Here is a 13,374-nt window from a genome sequence, read left to right as displayed (position 1 = left end):
GATAACAATCAATTAATGCAATCACTTATTTACTATCCTTAATTTCAAAAGTAAAAATTCCCAGTGCTAGAGAGTGCTGCTGGAATGTAAATTGATCCAACCCATTTGGAAAGCGATTTGTTACTACTATCACTTAGAAGTCTCAGAGATGCCTGTGCTCTTTGGCTCAGTAATTGCACTTTTGGGATTCTAACCTAAGGAAAAAATTATAATAGTGTAAACAATGCAAATATAGACAAACATTTATGTATAAAGATATTCATGATAGCTGACCACCATAAAGCACTTACTATTACAACAGAAAAGTTGATCAGTGTTTGAAGTGTATTAGCCTGTATAATCATTCTCAAAACAATTCTGTAGGATATTTATGATTATTGCCTCTATTTTATTGGTAAGAAAATGGGCTCAGTGAGCTTAATTTACTAATGATTACACAACTAATAAGTGGTGAAGCTGGGATTAAAACCTAAGTGTGTGGAAATTCAGGGTCCATCGTTTTCTTCCCATTTTGAATATTTTAGGTCTATAGAAGAGTTGAGAGCTGAAAACAATGAACTATTCACCATTCAAGCAGATTTACCAATTGTTAAATTTTTGCTGCATTTGTTCTCTACATACACCTCAAAATATTTCAGCATGTATCACAAAGAAGAATCTCCTGCTTAAGCACATGCCACTATTGCTGTTAGACATTTAACATTAATTCAAAAATATCACTTACCATATACTCTATTTTTAAATCATGCTCCTCCCCGATTTTTTGAAGGTAAGATTCATACTTTATTTCTCTGCTATACTGACTTCTTTACAGCAACATGTGCTTTTTTCAATAGCAAAAAGGATGGCATGTGACTAATAATATAAAACATTTAAAGAAATTACAGTATAGCCATGTGATAAGCATTAGACCTCAAAAAATGAATTTTTGAAGAAATTTAATGACATGGGACAGTTCTTATGATATAATGTTAAATGAAAAAAGTTGGATATAGAATCACAGTTGAACTCATTTATTCATTTGTTCTTTTAATAATCCTGGGTTTAATTTTTATAGATGCAGGGTACTTGGTGTTAGGGCTACAAAGAAGAATTAGGATCTCTCTCTCATTTAAAATTTTTAGTATAGAAAGATGAGCAAACCTTTCAACAGGTGCCTAGAATAAGGTGGGATAAGTAAGTGAGGAAAATATGAATATTCTGGGAGAAGAAGCTGTTTAGTCATGGTGAAATGTTTCCCCAGAGGAAGTATGATGTCCATTACGTAAAAAGTATGGAAATGATATACAAGAATGAGGTAAATATCCAGTATGTTAGAGACTATTTTTAGGTGGTGAGATTATGGGTTCTTTTTATTCTGTTTTACTTCTAAATTTTTTTTTTAAAGATTTTATTTATTTATTCGACAGAGATAGAGACAGCCAGTGAGAGAGGGAACACAAGCAGGGGGAGTGGGAGAGGAAGAAGCAGGCTCATAGCGGAGGAGCCTGATGTGGGGCTCGATCTCACAATGCCGGGATCACGCCCGGAGCCGAAGGCAGACGCTTAACCGCTGTGCCACACAGGCACACCTACTTCTAAATTTTTTAACTATAAACATCTACACTCCTTTATAAACAGAAAAAAATAATTTGACGATTTATAAAAAATCAGTTTTTAAGATTTACCCAATGCCCATGGTAAGTTGGTTAGTTACAGAACAGAAGTAAAACAACTCTTGATCTTGGGGCCCTGGGTAGGTCAGTCAGTTAAGCGGCCGACTCTTGATGTCAGCTCAGGTTTTCACCTGAGGGTTGTTAATTCAAGCCCCGCCTTGGGCTCCACGCTGGGTGTAGAACCTACCTTAAACAAACCGACCAACCGGAAAACCTCTTGATCTTAAAAAGGAATAGGTACTTTGAATAATGAGAATAATAGCTATTAGATTTCATCACCTTTTCTCATTGTTCAATAATATTTTAGTTAAGGATGTTGTTGATAGCATCTCCCTTATTACATGTCCATTTTTATACAGCTTGGTAGGTAAATAGTAATATAGAAATACAATAGCCCACAAAATAAAGAGGCTTTCTTAGATACCTTATGATCACGCATGGCCATTCTTCCTATAGCCATAGTGATAGTACATCTACCAGTAGCTGAGTAGTCCAACTAGACTTAGTCTTTCTCACTTACATTCAACAAATATTGTGATGGCAAATGCTATGCATTTTGTAAGGAAACTTTCATAGAGTTATGAAGTAGTAGAGTATATGGCATGTAGAATTTTTTACTTTCAGTATTGGTTCTTTTTAAATTTAGACTTTCTTTCTTTAGTCTTTCCCTTGGCATATGTTTAATGTTAATTTGCGTAGCTGTTAAAATACATAGTACAAATAGCTCATGTTTAAAATATTTAAAGTCTTCGATACGGAATGGCGATGTGCAAGTTTGAGGTAATGGAGTAACCTGGGATGTCTGTATAGTCAAAAATGCCAGAAGCCAATTAGAACCTTGAACAAAAGCCAGAGTCAACATGAAGATCAGACATCTATATTGCTGTCAACTTAGAAGCAAATAGATCAGCTGATGGAGGTAAGAGGAGGAAGAAAATTAGAAAGTTGAATTGATCTCCTCTCCAATTGCTTCTTTACTACCTGCAATGAGTCTGACTCCTCCCCCATATCATTGTAATGTGTTTATATGATAAATCAAATGGCTCTTTTAAAGATAACTTAATGCCTTTTAATGAAGGAAACCTATTTTAATAGCTAGCACTTTGATACATGCAGTGCTTGCTCGCAGCTCCCAACGCATTGAACACCACTGCTCATTAGGAAACTCTTTAAAAAGTCCTTTAGTGCAGACAGTAGATTCTGCTTAGCAAATGCAAACCTATAATTCAGGCTCAGTGTAACTGCAATATTATTCACAAGCTCAAAGACAAATATTATAAACATCCAAAAAAGTTAGGCTTATGTGTATAAGATCCCTGGACACACATACCAGAATATATCTTTTAAATGGGCACTAGACAATACTCGCCATTTAAATTTTTCTTGCTTTTATTAGGAATCTATGCACTGGCAAGAACCTAGCATTATCTAGAAACTAATAAGTCAATGTTTCATTGCTTCTGCCTCTGCAAATGGCTTTAGATTTAAACATTTATTTTATTGATGAAAACAAAAGTCTAAACTCCAGAAGTCTAAATTAAATTTAATGACATATTCTCTTTGCTGAGTCTTCGTCTCACCCAGACAGGTTAAAGTGCATGGGGAATGATTTGATCTCATTAACTTGCTGCTGCTGGCGGCTGGTGGTTATCACAGATGGTGAGGGTTTTCATCACAGAGCTGTGCAACTGGAGACCCTGAACAAAGAGGGCCTGCCTAGCCTCCAGGTGGTCATTTCTGGTAATTAATGCCTTGGGGAAGGTTCAGCTCTGTAATAGTATAATAGTCGGTAGGTCTGCCAAGAAGTGGCCCTTTGCAAAACCTTTTTTTTTTAATACCTTTTTCCTGTTAGTCCTATATAGCACAGTAGACAAGAGATTTGTTTTCTAACAGAAGAGCCAATTAGAAGGAAGTATTCAGTGTAGTTTTTCCTCTTGGTCTTGCTGACAAAACCCAGGTATTCTTTATCTAGAGCATTCAGTTTTATTCATCGCTTACCACTCTCCGGACTTCCCTGGGAATGGCTTATCCATTTTAAGTGCCTGATTTGTGCAGTATACAAAATCTAGTGGAGCTAATCACTGATATGCTGTGAAAAGAAGTATTTGCTTTAGTACTTAACAAACAGACTCTAAGAGCTTCTCTAGTTGCAAAGGGCTAATTGTGTCAGGGACACTGTTTCCAAATAAGAAAGCTGTTAATAACTGTTATTTCTGAGTCCCAACTTGGAATTATATATTAGCTGCGGAAAAGTCTTACGAGATATGAATAAGGAGGATTAGGCATTTGTGAAGGGTTGTTGTTAAGCTAAACCTTTCAGAATGAATCATCTGTGGCAGTGGCTGCCATTTATTGAATGCTTATTATGTGTCCGTCTCCTACCAGATATTATATTATGTAATCTTTATGGCAAACCCATGAAATAGGAATTATTATCCTTAATTTTGCAGAAAAGGAAATGGATCCTTAAAGAGATTAAATAATTTACACAAATTCATAAAACCAGGTGTGGACTGGGACTAGAACTCAGGCCATCTTGCCATAAGTTGTTTCTTCCTCTATATTAGTGGTCCTCAAACTTTAGTGTGCATGAGAATCGAATGGAAGGCTTGTCAAGACACAGATTTCTGAGCCTCAGTCCAGAGTCTGTGATTCCGCCTGTGATTCTGGGACCCCAGAATTTGCATTCCTTCCTTGTCGTGCCTGGGTGATGCTGATGCTCATATGGGGTCACCCTTGGACATCCAGGGCTCCTTACCACTCTACATCTCCTAAGAAGGAAATTGAATTTAGGAAAGTGGGTTAACAGATACTAAGCTTAAGATAACATTAAAAGCTTTAGTTATAATTAACGTTAGTCAATAACTTAATGTGGGGCTATTTTATTTTTAATATTGTTGATAATGAAAAGTTTTTGCTTGGGGAGTATCAGTTCAAGTATACAAGCATTAATCTACACCATACACGTATCAAGTATCCAACTAGAAGCTGATATAGGAGGTACAATGATAAATTAGAAATGATACTTGTTTCTCAAGAGCTTAACAATCTCAAGAGATGTATATTTACAAATTAGGAGGCAGAACACAGAAATATAACAGAGGTAAAGACAATACGTCTGAAAACACCAAGATTGGAGATACTAATTCCAACAGGATATTCATTTCACTTTGGGGAAAATTATTTCTGAATATTAGGTTTATTCTTTTTAATTTAAGATGCAATTTTATGCCATACTTCTGTTACTTTCTTCTTTTTTTTTTTTTTTTTTTGCTTTCATCACACTGTAGGTAAATAAAAATCTTTTTTATGAGTTTTATGTAGAAGGTGGCCATTATTCAACAGATGATTCCATCTTCTAGTACAGTCTAGCAATAGTGACAATAGTCTAAAAATGAGTCATAGCCTTCCTTCTCTGGGAATTTGGCTATTGAGTTTGCCCTTAGAGTGTCTCCAAAGGGTCAGTGGCCAGAAGGCAGGGAGGGCCCAGAGCTCTCCAGGAACTAGGAGGTTACAAATGTTGCTGCTTCAAATGCCTTGCCTGGGGGTCTGGTTCATTCTGAATGCCTCTCAGGAGTTTTTTTGTGTTTTCTGGGGGGGAGGGGAAGGGCAAAGCCTTTTTTTTCTAGATAAGAAATCATTATTAAGGTGGGATAAAGTATGAAATGAATTCTGGGATTTAGTAGGAGGTATACTCAGACATACTCACATTTAAATTCTTCCCCCCAAATTATGGAAGGTAGACACTTTGCTTTTCTACACAAGGAATTAGCAAATCCTTTTTATCCTTTTTCTTAACCCTCTCCTAAACTGTCCATTTCCTCTATGCAAATTGTTTTTAGAGATTCGTTATAGCTCAGGATGGAATATTTTCCTTGAGAGTCCTCTAAAAGTGGAGAATGGAGTGCTGACTCTCACCCAGGGCTGCACTGGCTGTACTTCGAGGCTGGACATGGCAAAATCTGCAGGCTTTGTATCAAATGTTTTCTCCATGTGGTCCCCAGACACAGTGAGTGACATTCCAGCAGTCGTTCCTTAATAGATTCTGTTTCCTATTATTTTCTTCATTTAGTAAATTATTCTCTTTTTTAAATTATTTTCTTGGTTTTTCTTTAAATGCCAAGGTCTTTAGTAATGCTGGAAATATATGTATTTTAATCCAGTGTTTGAACTTTAAAAAATTATGGGCCCAGTTTTTTTTTTTTTTTTTAAGATTTTCATTTATTTATTTGACAGAGACAGCGAGAGAGGGAACACAAGCAAGGGGAGTGTGAGAGGGAGAAGCAGGCTTCCCACTCGAGCAGTGAGCCCAGTGCGTGGCTCAATCCCAGGACCCTGGGATCATGACCTGAGCTGAACGCAGACGCTTAACGGCTGAGCCCCCCAGGAGCCCCCCAGGTTTTTTTGTTTTTTGTGGTTTTTTTTTTTTTTTTTTTAATGAGGGGGGCGGGTGGAGGGGCAGAGGAAGAGGGAGATAGAGACTCTTAAGCAGGCTCCAGGCCCAGTGCAGAGCCAACATGGGGCTTGATCTCACAACTCTGAGATCCTGACCTGAGACAAAAATCAAGAGTTGAATGATTAACTGACTGAGCCATCCAGGTGCTCCCAAAATTATGGGCCAAAGTATTCTTAATATAGATGCTAGATTTTCTGAGATATTCTGAATTACATTTGTCTTGTGCTTACTGTGTTGTCTACAAAGGATGAGAAGTCAAAGTATGTTTTTGTTCATTTTCTAATTTTTGAAACTAATAACTGGTATTACTAGTCTTCTTACAGTGCACCAGCTTCTATATTAAGTCCTTTACATGCCTTAAAAAAAAATTCATCTGCACTATAACTCTGTTATAGGTGTTATTGTCATTCCTACTTTGTAGATAGGGAAACTGAGGCTTATAAAGCATATGATTTGCACAAGAATATACTGATAAGGCTGGCTATATAATTTGTGGGGCCAAGTGCAAGATAAAAATGTGGGCCCCTTATTTGAAAAGTAGAAAAAAAGCCTTCCCTTTTCTTTTGCAGTCTCTGTCTCAAGCTATCACAGTGTTTTTTCATTTGCTGTGAAATGTTGCCCTGACTTGGGTATGAGGATGCTCAAATGATACATGCAGATCCTACCAGGTGTCCAGAGCCTTACTGTACAGCTTGTTGCACTGAGAATGCAGGCCTAACTTGAGTCTCCCCTGGCCAAGCGCCACAAGGGGCAGAAAACAGCAGTCACTGGGCAGGGTCAAGAGGGGGAGCCTGGGTGAGGCCTAGGGGAAGCTGAAGCAGGCAGCTGAGAACCAGCCCCAGGAAGGTGGGACATTGTGGGAGGTAGGATCACGTGTGAACCCAGGCTCCAGGCCCTTGGTGCGTGTGCCATTGTCCCTTTAGACTTTGCTTAACATATTACAAATTCAGAGACAAATTTTTGAAGAATTTCAGGACAGTGGCTGTAAAACACTAAAATCCAAACACAGGACCCTCTTCTGAGCCTTTCCTTCAGAGGGAAAGAGTTCATAAAAAGGGCTGAAGTTCATAAAACTTCATGAGGTCAAACACCCATGAAACCAGCACTTGTTAGTACCAAGTGCACCATTTTGAATCTGGCACAGTTATGAAAGACTCCAAAGCTGGATTCCTTCCCATCTTGGAAGTCATGTCATATAGCACAGGAAATAGGGGTCATACAAGTTCATTGGGGATCAAAAAATACCCAGGGGGGGCGCCTGGGTAGCGCAGTCGTTAAGCGTCTGCCTTCCGCTCAGGGCGTGATCCCTGGGTTCCGGGATAGAGTCTCACATCGGGTTCCTCCGCTGGGAGCCTGCTTCTTCCTCTCCCACTCCCCCTGCTTGTGTTCCCTCTCTCGCTGGCTGTCTCTCTGTCAAATAAATAAATAAAATCTTAAAAAAAAAAAAAAAAAAACCAAGGGAAGGCTTTTACTAAGATAAGAGGAATCCTCATATAAGTCTGATGATGTTGGAGTAGGAAGATTGGCCACCTTTGAGGCAATCCATGCCACTGTAGGCTTTGACTCTCAGTAATCATTATGCTTTCCTTCAAATAGTTTGACCTGTGTATTATCTATGTGAAAGCAGGCAGTATGAGTTGTGTTAATGCATCATTATTATTGCTTAAAAAAAAGTTTTTCTATTATGGTGAACTGGAAATTCTCCTCCCTAGCTTGTTAATTAGGTTTTTCTGAAGCAATGCTTAATCTGGACCATGTGATTCTCAGCCTCAGATGGTAGTCACTCAGGAATGTGATGACCAACCTCCCCAAGAAGTTAGGCTGGAGTCCTGTGTTTGGAGTGGAGGCAGACACCCAGCCCCAACCCACTCTGCTGTTATAATTTAATGACAAATTTCCCTATTAAGTCTGTGTTCAAATTTCATCTGAGGAAAGAAAAGCAAATTCACCACTGGACCTGCACGTTTCCCATTACCCTTAATAAAACATATTCTACAGTGAGGAGTGACATTTTAAAAGAACAGACCTTTCAGCAGACTGTCTCTATGTCATTGTGCATAACTGAAGCCTGCCAGGTCACAAAGGGAGATGCTTGGGAAGTGGATTAATATGTAAACCAACCTAGGCGACTTAAAATGATGAATTCTAAGGCATACTTTGTGAAATTCATTTCATTTTGAGAGCAATTGTGCTCAGAAATGAATTTGTATTCATAAGGCTTCCTCCTTTTTCTCTCTAGAAAAAGAGAGACTTTCTTCTTGAAAAGTTTGTTATAACAATGTGGCAAATTAATTCTGTAAAATAAATATTTGTAACCAAAGCATGATATAGAAAATTGTGGATAGAAAATAAAATGTATTTTCCAAAAATACATAGAATGTCCCAGTTCTCCTGTGGCACTTGACTTTAAAATGCAATGAATATAGTCTATTGTGTGTTTTTGGATTTTTAAGGAACATATTAAAATTCATATATGTAAGCCTTGCTTATTTTAACATGATAGAAAAGCACTCTTAATTTTTAAACTAATCACTGCAGCTAAAAGCACTGGGATTTAATTATTGCTCTGTTCTGAGCACATGGCAGTCTTTCATATCAGATAAGAACCAGTGGAGGAAAGCTTAGGGGATTTGAAAAGCCCTCCTGAGGATAGGATCTGCATTGACCTGACATTCTTCTGGAAGCTTCTATTGTGTATCACTCTAATCTGTGTGTTTCTTTCTACAGTATGACAAAACATTATCTCCAAACTATAAATATTCAAGCCATTATTACATATAGTAGAGTGTCTATGATAAGTACATTTCAAACTCCTGGGCCTTACATCCCACCTAATGGATTGTCAGGAAGAAATATGGAGTCATGGGTCATGCATTTATCAGCTGGCAACTCCCTAAATCATCTTCAGAGTACTGCCTCAGAGGGGAAAGTTCATAAAAAAAAAACTGAGCTCTGCGAACCATGTATTTTCTTTTCTTTTCTTTTTTTTCTTTTCTTTTCTTTTCTTTTCTTTTCTTTTCTTTTCTTCTTTTTAATAAGAATAAAGGTGCCTCTGATTAGTCAGAGAGCATAAAGGATGCATTTGATTATGTGATGGGCATGGAACTTTTGTTGGTGCAGTGACTCAGCTTTATCATTTTTCTATCCTGTAGTGCCTGTTATTAAGACAATATTTCTACAGATTTCAAAATAATCCATTGACTAGAAAAATTTGCATCACTATGGCTTCAATGAGGAAAGTATTCAAGGCAGTGCTTGGAATTGGTGTTTGTCATTTATCCTGCCTACACAAAAGGGAAAGAATAGCCAGAGGAAAATAAATACTAAGTGACAGCTCTTAAAGATGGCAGCAGAGTCCCGGGAACAATGTTGAGTCAACCTGCATTTCTGAAAATGTACTCAGAGCTCTTTGCTCTTGTATACTGCCACAGTGAAATTGCTTCTAAATTTGCCTTAAATTAAATTTGCCTGAATAGCTAAGTGAGGTTTACCTGCCCTGGTACTCCCCCCCAAAGAAACCCCATGTTAAACAGATATGCAGTGGATGCAGGATATTCCTTTCTGCCAACTTCTCTGGCTTGGATCCCACACAAGTCATCCCGCATCAGCACTGGACGTGGGTGATTAACCATGGAGTCCAGTTAAACATAGAGAACTAAAAACCCCATATGTGTTTTTCAAATGATGGGAGATTTAGACAGAAAGCGTAACTGAAACATGGCAGTCTTCTCAAAATTCTTAAAGTACCAGTTACATCAAGGTGATCCCTTACCTACATACCTGCACCTCCTTTCTACACTGCCTACTGGCTTTCTCTTCTCTGGCCTGACTGATGTATAGACCCTTCCCAGGGTTGGCCCTTCCTCTCTCTTCTCTGGTTTTTTTCCTGCACAATCTACAAGTGCTTGAATTACATGAAATTGTATTGTAATTTTTAGCTTCTCTGAGGCAGCCTAACTCTTACATCATAACCACACATTTCTTCTGTAATCAGAAAGGTTTATTCTAAAAATAAAATAATAAGCAAAATTAAGGGGTGCATGTTTACAATAGTTTCCTTTGCAAGCTTTCTTCGCTTATAACACAACTGCCTACCTCACATTATCTCTTTTTAGGAGCATGTTACTAAGTATTTTTTATAGCCATATGTATCACAGGATGCTCATTCATTTATGTAAGCATCATCGGTTCTTAACCCACATTACCTTAACCATCCTTGAGCTGTTTGGCAGCAGGAAGCATCTCTTAACCAGAGGGTGCGAGTTTTATTGTGGATGACCATAGAGTCATGGTAATGTAATGATGGTGATGTCATCCATGTTAAGAAGAAATAGCCTATTCATATAGCTTGTTTTCTAAGCTCCTATATATGAGAATGAGAAAATCTTCTTTGATTTAGTTTTCCTAATATAAAGGAAAAACCATAGTCCTATGTCTCAGGGTAAAAAGTATTGCTCCAATTTTGTAATCTTCTGCTAGAAATTAACAGAAAAATACATTTTTAAAAAATGATTTGTGGATTTTCAGGTGTGGTAGACTTTATCCTTTTAAGAAAAATTCTCTGGAAAAACTAGATAAGCACCATCTAATGTTAATGTATCTACAAGTTAGAATGAGGGAAAAGAAAAAGTACTAAACATATTTTTAAGATTATTAGTTGGTGTGTGTGACTATACTTATTAAAGCTACCTGAACTAAGTAACGTGTGTGTGATCCTTTCATTTTTTAGCTGATTTGTCTAGAAAACAAGTAATTAATAAGGAGAAAAAGGAGAAAACAGGTAAGAAAGTCTTCGACTTTTTTTTTTTTTTTAATCTTTTGGTTTGAAAGAGTTTGGCTATGTCTCCTAAAGTGCCAGAATTTGAGCAAATACCACCCAATTGGTAAGTTCTCAAAGGAGTGGGTACCATTTTCTCTTTATAGCCATTACAGAGGTCTGTCTTTAATCCTGGACCATTTTATCGGGGGTGGGAGGAGAATGTTAAACTAATTTATTGATATTCTGGCTGCAAGTTGGCCTTTCAACTCACAGCGAAACATTATTCCGTGTCCCAATAAGTAATTAACTGAAGGGATGGATTTTATTTTCAGAGGGAGGAAGGTATGTGTATAGTAAGGTAACAGGGAGAGGCAAAATGGTAGTATACAACTAGGGAGAATATGTGAGAAGCCTGGTAAGGGCTACTGAGGACGATAGCATTACTCGAGAGCAACTGTAAGTTAGTGATGAGTCACTGTAGATATGATTGGTAGGAACAGTGCTTGTTCACAGTCTACTGCCTTTGATGAATTGGACCAACCTGCCATGTTTTGGTCCAGTCTGATTGCCCTTGGGTAAGCTCAGTTAATCAAGAAGATTTTAACCAGGTCAGTTTGTATTTTGTAACAAAAGGCCTAGTTTTCTACCTATACCATTCTTCTCAAGGATTACACTTGACATTTCAGGATGCCTAAGATTGTTATGTTCTCATGTTCATTGATAGGAATAGCTTTTCAGTAGGACCCCATCCCTATGCCGAGATGCATGGGTTAGGACTCAAAATAAAAGCCAATGTTTCAATTGCTGCAACAGAAGCACAAAGGACAGTTTAGACAGGTACTTTCTGAACAGCAATGTCCAAATATATTGGATTTCTCAATTCCCAATCTATCAAATCAACAGCATCCTCTAGAGAAGAATAAATGGACAGCTAGCTCTCATCCAACACAGTCCACACCAAATATCACATTGTTCAGTAGAGTGAAAGAAAACTTTATTGATTTTTTTCATGGGGAATGTGAAAACAGACTAATAATTTAGCTAGACTTGTCAGTTAATCTGGCAAAAAATAGCACCGTGGAAGGACTTTTCCTCTTAACATTATTAAATCAGAGGAGTTGGAACAAAGATAAAACAAATATTATAAGTATATTAAAAACATTTTTATGAAGAGGAGATACTTTAAAAAATATGATATGTTTGTACAAGACTCAGCTCATATTTCTGTATTTCTTCATTGTGGATTAGGTGTCTACCCATAATTAATCTCTGTATATGTCTGTCACAGAACATTGTGAATATTTTTTGCCTTCAGTATAACACAGTCTCTTTATAGAGATTTTGGCATTTTCTTTCTGGGAACTCAGAACATAGTATAGTGTCTTGTATAAAGCAGTAGTTAAAGAATAGGTATTTTCTATTTCATACACGAGTATGAAAACAATGGCTCAAATGCAAGGTGGTTTTGTAATGCCATACCTGATCTCAGCTTCATCTAGTGGCTAACAGTGTGGATTCCGTAATCAAACAGCATATACATCTAGAGCATTCTGTACTAACTCTGTGACTCCGGACAATTTACTAGGGCTTGCTAAGCATTCATTTCTTGATGTGTAACATGAGGGAAATTGTAGTGCCTACAAAGATTTTCATGAGGATCAGATGAGTCCCAGAGTTTTCTTCCAAAGTTTTCAGAAGACTGCCTGACTCATAGTAAGTGCTCAATGAATGTTATTTATATGTACCCTTTAAAAATCAAACATCACATTATCACTCTTCTTACAATTATAGCTTTGCCCCTATAAAATAACATAAAAGAATGAATTTTGGCGTTAAGACACTTGGCTTTGAATTCCAGCTTTGCCACTTCTTAGCAGCCAGAAGGATCAATAGTTTTGCTTCTCTAAGTATTTTGTGGATTAAGGATATTAAAATTTAATTCACGTGTTTGTTGTGAGACTTGAATGGTATGACATTTGCAAAGTGCCTAAAGCAGTGTAGTAGCACAGCATAGAACTCACTTTCCATTTAGCCAACTTGCTGATTGGATTCGTTATCTTTGTAGTGCAGAAATTATATATTTTAATTTTCCAGAAATTCAGAAAAAAGAGATTTGAAGACCATAGGTAGTAATGAAGTTACATAGATACAGATTATATATTGCTGAGCAATGACTAAACTTTGACATTATAGGTCAAAGATACTTTCCCTATGTTTTGGTGGTTTTGTCTTTCTGGAAATGTCTTTGAGTGAATGGAAGGTTCCCTTTTGTTTCAAGGTAGTAAGTCTTAAGGGCAGACAGGCTGTATCTGATAATTTATATTTTCCAAAGTATCCCTCTCAGGAATACATGACAGGAAATCAACAAAGAATTTTTCATTAATGACTGATAGATTTGTGTTTTATTACACAGAGCAGCTGAAATAAGATACTGCCCAATATGACCAATTATAGTAACTTTATAAAAATGAGTAAAATCCCTTATAATGCCTAAAGCCCATTCT

This window comes from Ursus maritimus, unplaced genomic scaffold (assembly GCF_017311325.1).
Source record: "Ursus maritimus isolate PB19 unplaced genomic scaffold, ASM1731132v1 scaffold_1, whole genome shotgun sequence".
In the NCBI taxonomy this organism is placed as follows: domain Eukaryota; kingdom Metazoa; phylum Chordata; class Mammalia; order Carnivora; family Ursidae; genus Ursus; species Ursus maritimus.
Note: the sequence above shows the minus strand (reverse complement) of the source record.